A 9,210-nucleotide genomic window follows, 5' to 3' on the forward strand; every position below is an offset into this window, starting at 1 on the left:
TTATTCCCATGTGACTATCAAGCTTATGTGCCTTTTCCATCTTCTTATGGGTGTTCAGTGGAGTTTTCAGACGTTGCCTGGCAAGTAACCTCTCACCACTGTGTGTGCTCTAGATCAAAGAAGCCCAATGTTTTCCACTAAGCAGGATGTTAAGAGTATTTGCAAAAGTCAAACAAAAATCACAAGTTCTTTAATATTTTTATATAAAAACACATTCTTTTTATTAAAAATATTCATTACAGCATGCAACTCATGACTTTAATCTTTTATGTTGAGTTATTGCTATCATTAAGCTAGTAAATAAATAAATACCTTGAAATTCTCTCACCCTTAGTTTCTCATGGCTCACATTAAAAAAAAAAAAAAGCTCTTATGTATCCTCAGGAAAGAATGGAAAAGAGACAAACAGCAAAGTGTTGGAGAAAATCTAGAAGAACACATTTGCTGTGCATAGGAAGTGTTAAATGTTTGTTATCTGTTACTGCTGTGGTTGCTGTGAGACCTAAAAGCTCAAATGTCTGTGATAGGAGCTCTATCAATTACTCAGGGAAGCCAGTGCAGCCAAGGCAGGCTCTACTGCCCATGCCCAGATTTAGAAGAGATGAGTTGTTTTGTGTCTCCAGCCCCCCAGAGGTGGTGATAAGTTAGTATAAACATGGGCCGTGGCTATTGCACTGTACTTATCAAGGGGAGCTTGCAAATAGCTGTGTGAGCAGTGCTGGCATGGAAGGAGTTTGACGAAGCAAAGCCATCACGCAGGACGACAGCTCTTGGGATAGGATGACAAAGGTTGGCACCAGCTGACACATGATAAGGGGCAAGAAGACTGCACTGCTGGAGTCCTAGACGGTTATCACTGAAATCACATGTGGTTTTCTACCAGGGCAACACTTCTATTTTATGCCACAACTATACAAGCAACTTATGAATACATTTTCTGCAATCTATTCTGCAATACAATTCTAGCAATCCTAAAACCCTAAGGGTTTTTATTTAATCCCTTTTAGGTCAAAGGCAAAAACCATGTCCTTATTTCCTTAACAAATCATGTTCCTCTGTGCCAAAACAATTGCCACTTTGGTTAAATATCTCTCCACCTTTTCTTTTTATATGCAATGGAAAATATCAAAACCCATGACCCTTACCAAATATCATTTATCATTCCAAAGCTTTCATCTAGACCACTCATAATCTTCATAATTCCATGAGGCAAATTAACAGGTATTTTCTTTCTCTCACTGATTGGATAGGGGAACCTGGGACCCTGGAATACTCAGCAGCTTCCCTGAGGTAACAGAATTAGTGACATGCTGTGCATCACTTGGATATAAAGAAATCTGGGCAGACACGCATGTAAGAGGATGTACAGAAACATAGTTTATAGTGTTTTAAAATAAGATAGTATTTGTACATGCCGCTGTCTTCTCAGTGGCCAGTGGGTGCTCGCTTTATTCAGTTTGACAGTGTAGCAATCTGGTTAAATAACCGTGCCATTACTCGAATGGTCACCCTGGGGCTGCTCTGAAGATGCATGAGAGTGCTTCCATTTCCGTGTCTACATCACTTGTTTTAGTCCACTTGGATTGAAAATAAAGCATTGATACCTGGTAGCTTATAAACAAGAGAATTTTTTTCTCTTACTCCTGAAACCAGGAAGCCACAAAAACATGGCAGACTTGCTGTCTGGTGAGGGCCGAGTGTTTGAACACTAGATAAAGACCTTTGGCAGGTATAAGGGCCCAGCTAGGCCTCTGGGGTCTCCTTAAAGAGAGTAGTAATCCCAATCACGAGGCTTCCACCTCCATAGTGTAATGAACTTGCAAGGAGCCCTCCTCCTAAAACCACCACCCTGGGAGTTTTGATTTCAGCTGGCAAATGTAATGACATGAGCATTCCAAACTATAAACACCTACAATAATCCATTTCAAACCTCTTAAGGACTTCTAGTTCTGGATCAATCCACAACTTAGGCAACAGTAACAAATGCACCACAGGCCAATGCCAAGCTCCCGTCTCTCCTTCTCACCACTTCTGTCGTGGGTCTGCCTGCAGAGAGAGCCTTGCATCTTTGCTAGGTGGGACATGAAGTGGGAATGTGGTGACAATGAGTCCAAAAGCCAAGGTGTCTTCACCCACAGGGAAGCAGCCTGTCTCAGTAGCTAGCAGAGGCTGGTGAAGGCAGGTACCCAAATACTGGTCGCATACAGGACATACATAGTTGTCCTATGCCTTCAGGATGTAGGTGAAAAGTAGATGACTGCCGTTGAGAGTGTTTTGTGAAGCAGGAATCCTTGAGGACCTTCCAGTATGGCAGTGTGAGAATTCCGATGTCCTGACTGACAAGATAAAGTCTGCTGGTAGAAACTGGGAGACTCCTTTGCTTACTGGATATGAAAACACACTACATGTGGTATGGGATTCCCAAACAAAAATTAATTAACATCCATAGAGTTTAGAACCCCTGGAGTTTCAGACAAAGTGGGAAAAAAAACTACAAATAGGCCAGCCATGATCCTTGCAAAGATAAATTTGCAGTAAACAACTATATGCCATTAGAACAATGGAATTGCCACAAAAGGGAAAGAGAGGGTCTGCATAGGCAACACAAGAGAAGAAACAAACAACAGCCAAAAACCCCAGAGAATTCAAAGTAACAGAACAATAGGAGAGGATACGATATACTTTTCAATAGCTACTGTAAAATGAAAGCTAAGATGCCGAAAGAAAGAATAGGGAAAATAAACATAAAAGACACATTTGATGGATTTTTCTAAATCATTCATGGACTCTTTATAGATTCTATTCTTTACCCTACAATTTATTTATGCAGACGGTAAAAGGATTTAGTTCTATTTTTCTTTGTTGCCTAAGTTACTTTGTGGCTAGTTCGTTTGTTCACTGATTTTGAAGTACCAACACAATAATAATAAATTCATATATATATATATATATGTTAATCTACTGCAAGATACTGCTCCAAAGTCAATTGTTATACCAATATACTACTTTAAATAGTTTCATTTTTAGCTTGTTTTGGTGTTAGGTTAGTGACTTGTTTTGCTGTTGTGATTTTAAAAAAAAAAAAAAGTACCTTGACGAAGAAAGGGTCTATCCTGCCTTTGAGTTGCAAGACACATGGCCCATCGTGATGAGAAAGTATGGTAACAGGGGCTTGAAGCAGCTTGGAACCTTGTGCCTGCAGTCAGAAAGCAGAAGATGTTGGATGCTATTACTCTAGGATGCCAGCCCATGGAATGGTGCCATGCACATTTTGGGTGGGTCTTTCCATCTCATAACAACATCTAGAAATTCCATTGCAGACATGTGTAGGGATTTGTTTCCATGGTGATTCTAAATCCCATCAAGAAGATCATTGGGATTAACCATCCCAGTTATGAAAATGATCTTTCATAGTTTTTCATATTCCATATTTTCAAAGGTTTATTTTTTAAAGTTTACATATATGAGTATGTGTATCTGTGTGCATATATTTGCATCTACAGAGGCAAGAAGAGGGTTTCAGGTCACCTGCAGCTGGAGTTACAGGCAGTTATGAGCCTTTGGGTGTGGGTGCTGGCAGCTGGACTTACATCCTCTGGAAGAGTAGTAACTTTTCTTAACCTCTGAGCATCCTTTCCAACCCCATAGTCCATGTTTATAAAAAGCTATATCCTATCTTTTAAATTTGAGGTCGAAGTCATGTGTTTCTAGTAAGTGGGTTGTATCTGTTACTGCAGTGTGAGGGAGAAAGAATTTCTTAGGGCTCATAGTTGGAGGGCCTGTAGCAGCAGGAGGGCATGGCAGCAGGAACAGCACACAGCTGTGGCAGCAAGAATATGAGGCTGCTTGTTCGTGTTTCTGTGGATCAGGAAGCAGAGAGTTGGAGGTGCTGGCAGTCAGCTGGCCTTCTCCTGTTTAACCCTTCCGTTCATCCCATGAAATAGTGACATCCATCAGGAGGGATGGCTTCCTCTTCAATTAATTCCATCTAGAAATACTTTCACAGACATGCTCAGAGGTATGCCCCATTAAAACCCTTGACATATTTACCACATCCCCTGCATCATGTGTGCACATGTGTGTGTGCATGTGTTTGTGTGTGTGTTCATATGTGTGCAAGTAGCGGGCCAGAAGTGTCATAACTCAGGTGCCGTCATCTGCTTTGAGATAGGGTTCCCCACGTAGGGATGCCCAGAAAGACTTAGGAATCCACCTGTGCCAGCCCCTGAGATTGCAAGTGGCCACAACCGTATCCATATTTTCATACAGATTCTGCAAATAGAACTCAGTCTCTTGGTCTCACAAGGCAAGAATTTTTCTTACTTAGCTGCCTCCCCAGGCCAACCAATTTCTGATCCAAATTAACAGCAAAGACTAATCACCACAAGAGTGACATTGCCACTAAGAAGGTGAAAATTAATTCTTGGAGTATGAAAATACTGCATTTTGTGCCTAGGCATCAACTGATATACTCTAGTATGCCTGTAGTATTAATGTTTCATAGGGGAACAATCAGAGAAAGTATCACCCATATCCTGGGTATAATGATATTAATATTAATAATGATGAACGTGATGATGTTTTTAAGGTGGGAAGACATTGTTCTAGATAAATTGTAGAATTAGCTTGTCAATCCTTAATTCTCATTTTTTGCAAAAGAAGTCCCTGGATACCAGAGAAATGATGTGATTTGACCTAGGTTACATTGTAAATTTGGAGCACATGCAGATCGAACGCCCACTCTTGACTTTTAGTTCTAGATTCTTCCCACTGTGCTACTGATTATTATCAATGTCAGCCCCTTGGCTATTAAGTCCCTCCCAAATCTTCGAGTGAGGTCTATACATTGGACAGCTCTGAGCACAGGCTGCCTGCCCCTCTACTGAGTCATGGGAAAGCATTTCTGAGTCTGGCTGCCAAGGACCTGGCTCTTAATTTCCCAACCTCGTTTTCATTCTCAGACCCTGATTAGTTAAGAGTGATGTTAGCTGAGGCCTGTTGGGTGAAAGGAGAATGCTGGGAAACTGAACAGAGGGAACAAACGTCTTCTGTGATGCATTGCTCAGAAAACAGGTATAAGAGAAGCTAAAGGCAACAGGAGAATAAAATTGTCACTGACAGTGAAGGACAAGGCAAATGTGGGGGACTGCTGAGGCAAACATGAATCCAGTTTCTCTGCACTCCTGTGGAGTGGTGGTCAGCCTCGACTAGCTGCTTGGCTGTATTGCACTAATTCTAGTGCTGTGAAGGCGGTTCCAGGAAGGATTACATAAGTGGGGAAGACCCATCATACAGGCTAAGGGTCCAGATGGCAGGAAAAGGAGGAAGAGAAAGCCTGGTAGCTGTTTCTTCTCTTGCTCTCTTTCTCTGCCTTTCTGTCCCTCTGACTGACTCTCTCTCTCTCTCTCTCTCTCTCTCTCTCTCTCATCTCTATATATTTATCTATCCCTGTCTATGTCTGTCTACCTACCTACCTACCAACATATCTAATATATTTATCTATATCTATCTATCTATCTATCTATCTATCTATCTATCTATCTATCATGTATCTATCTACCTGCCTACCTACCTACCTGCCAACCAATCTATCTAATCTATTTATCTATCTCTATCTCTATCTCTGTCTAACAGTCTGTCTGTCTGTCTGTCTGTCTGTCTGTCTGTCCTTCTGGGCACCATGTTATGAGCAGCTCTACTCTTCCATGCCCTAACCATTAAGATAGATTACAACCACTGAGACCACGGACTAAGATAAAGCTTTCCTCACTTTGGTTGTCCTGCTCAGGTGCTCATCACAGTGACTGGAAAGCTAATGTGTGTACAAATAAGGCTTTTCCAGTGATGCAGACGCAGCATGAACCCAAGCTTCCCTTTCTCATATAAGCCGCTTTTCATCTTCCCATCGCCTCACATGTCCCTAGAAGGTCTGCTGCTTTACACAAGGCACATTACCAGTCAGTTCTTTGATTGTTTGTTTGTTTGTTTGTTTGTAAAATTAGATTTTCCCTTGTTTCCAAGATTGGCTTGGAATTCCTGAACCCCATGGATCTTCCTATCTCAGCCTCCTGAGTGACGGGGATCACTGGCCAGAGACACCGCTCTGTGTCTAGGTATCTATATGCTTTCGTCTATACTTTCATTCCATTGAATTCTAGTTCTTCAGGAAGGAGCAACAATGAAGACCGAAAGCTGAGGAGAAGAGACACATTTATTTATTTACCAGGTGCCATTTGTGAATCTCAGTTTTGAAATGTTCTTTGTCGTACAAGACCCTAATGACTCCTTCTGTGATATCTTTATAGTGTTTTGAAAAGCCACGCATGGCCCTTACAAACTAGGACCTTAACCGCAATGATGGCTCCTCTCCTCTCCTCTCCCCTCCCCTCTCTCCTCTCCTCTCCTCTTTTTTCTTTTCTCTATCCACCATTATAGACCCTATCTGGTCATTTCCATGGGTTGGTGTGAACTTCTGTGTAGCCCCACATGGTAGCAGAGCTGAGTCTGAATACAGGTGGGACGGTAGTGTATCGTTTCCAAGATCAGGTTATAAAACATATTGCAGACTCCTCATTCTCCCTCTCAATTTGCTCCAGGGGAAGCCAGCTGCTATGTTGTAAGCAATCCTCTGGAGGGAGCTCATGGTTGGGAGCTTAAGCTCTCTCTATGAGCCTATGAGTGAGCCTGAATACAGACCCTGTATTCATGCTGGCAGATGAAAGTACCACAACATACATCCATTACAGCATCCTAAGATTCTGGGCCAGGGCTACTCATCCCTGATCTGATCCCTGATTTCTGCCATTTGGAGTTGTACAAGACGGTAAATGTTTGCCATTCCATGATGCTAAATTTTAAGATAAATTTGTCACTTTATGATGGACAATTAATATGCTTCAAGTCTGTCCCTAGAAACAAATGTTAGGGGTTTGCTTCATCCCTGAAATCAGCCCTGTTAGGAATGGTTATCTCATGAGAAGTCTAAGCAGTCTTTCTCCAGAAGTATCCATTTAATCCAAAGAAAACTCTCAACCATGGTCTGCTCTGTTCAGAAGTGCAGGCATATCTGACTCTGGCCTTCTTTCTTCCCCTTGGCTCCACAAAGAGTCAATGGTACCCCAGGAGTTTCCATGTGCCTCATGAGGGAATGGGTTGTGTATTGGTTGCTAGGGGCAACCATATGCCACATAAACTTGGTAACTTAAAGCAAAGAAAGTCATCCTTATGAATGTATTACTAATTCTTTGAAACTGTAGAGACTGAATTTGCTGGTGGTAAGTGGGACTGAGGTCCATCAGAGAATTGAGAGGAGCCTGTTTCCTTTGCTCTTAGGCTTCCTGGTTGGTCTAAACTTCCCTGGCCTTCTGACTCCAGTCTTTGCCCATATCTTCATGGGCTTCTCCACAGTTCTTCTCCTATCTCTAGCGTAACATTAGAGTTAGTTCTACTGGGGTAACCCAGGATGTTCTCTTTAGATCTTAAATTACACCAGCAAAAACTTATTCCTAAATGAGGCCACATTCACAAGTTGTGGTAAGTAGGATCTGGTCACATCTTTGGGGTGACTTCATTTCAATGATAGTTATTTTCTCTGAACAATAACCCAAGTGTCGAGGAAAACTATTCAGGTCACTATTGTGTCTCTCCACCTCATCTTGCTTGAGGGGGCTAATGACCCGCTCTCTAGCTATTGCCTTTCCTTTCGTCTGGAGGTGAGTGTTGTGTCTAAGGATAAGCCAGCCTTATCTTCTAAAGTTTGCCTTTTGGCTATCTAGTATAGCTGTTCGTAGTCCTCCCTTTCACTGTTAAACTTGTCCTGAGTTGGGATAAGCTCCACGGACCACCATAATTAAGTTTGTGCCATATTCAGCAAGTCTTGCATCTTAGCATCCAGCATCTTTCTTTCTAGCCTTTGAATCCTCAGGACTCAAAGATCCATGAGATGACAAAATAAGTTTTATTTCACATGCAGTTACAGTTATTATTAATATTCATTTCTTTAAAGGTGAGAGCTTCAGGGTTTTGGAGTAATGTGATCATGTAATGAGTATGTGTCACGAGGAAGAAGAAAGGGAGAAAAGGTGAGTATTTCAGAAGCTGTCTCTTCAGACAGCAAGGCTGGAAAGATCTCATGTAAAAATGCATCAGGAATCACAAGCAGGAACCATGCATGACCCCAAAAGTCCTTTAGCATCTGCAGTTACATAAAGAACATTTGCCAGTACTTATGGAGAAAGGGCAGGGCATTTTCAGCTCTTAAGGTAGAGCCGCCTATTTCTAAACCTCCTACTAAGACTTATAATGGGTTCAGACCAGGCCTGCCGGTCGTGGTGGGCACAATCCAACAGCCCAAGAATGATGTTGAAGCCACTAATCGATGGAAACTTTATCATCATTGGATGGACTAGTTGGCTCCACTCAATATTCAGACATCATATTGATAAGACCCAGGTAATTTCTGGGTGAGAGAAAAAAAGGCATGGCTCATGGTCTGAAGCACAGGGTCCCTATTTACATAATTTTAACATATTTGTTCCCATGCCATACTTTAGCATCAGCTCTATACAAGTCATGGGAGATTTACTGTTTCTTTAGGTCTCTTCTTCCTATGTTTGATGAGTGTGCATTCTTGAGTCCACAGGAACAATGAGTTAAAAAAAAAAAACTACATTCTGCCCCTACACATGCAGACCACTCCTGTTCATATCATCTGCGTTAGGACACCTATCTAACACTATTGAACCATGCAGACCAATTACTGCCCTTAAATTGTCTCTGATTTGCTGTGTTTCCCCTCCCTCAGCTCCCAGAAGCCACTGATCTTTTCTCTGCACCTGTGGTTTTCCCTTAATTTATTCTTTTTATTTGGTTTATAATTTTTTTTTGCAAGACAACCTTCATAAAATCCAAAGAATTTTTGACATACTATTTGAGGACATAAGTGATGGAGCCTAAGAATCACCAAAGAAGGCAAAGACATTAGCAGTGTCTGCAAGAACATATCCCATTAAAGTTGGTACGATCGATAACAATTGTGCACTTGGAAAATGTTTGTGTTAACTTGGTAGAGTTGTATAGATTAAATATTGAGGTCATCACATAAAGATACAATTTTAGTTATGAAGTATGCTAAAATGAGTAAAATCTGAGCTTTCTCCAAAGTATGTTTCCCCTTATGGCAAGATGGTTGAAACATCCGATTCCCTAGGG

The 9,210-nt window shown here is 41.5% G+C and overlaps 1 long non-coding RNA gene across 1 annotated transcript; it reads left to right on the forward strand.

Annotated features, from left to right (window-relative positions):
• Positions 1-7,175: 7,175 nt before the first annotated feature.
• On the forward strand, positions 7,176-8,982 carry LOC311595817. The gene is made up of 3 exons (XR_014778577.1): positions 7,176-7,274; positions 8,006-8,081; positions 8,804-8,982. It is a non-coding gene; the product is annotated as an uncharacterized lncRNA (long non-coding RNA).
• Positions 8,983-9,210: the final 228 nt, after the last annotated feature.

The sequence above is a fragment of the Acomys minous genome (assembly GCF_964271855.1).
Source record: "Acomys minous genome assembly, chromosome: 4".
NCBI classification, from domain to species: Eukaryota; Metazoa; Chordata; class Mammalia; order Rodentia; family Muridae; genus Acomys; species Acomys minous.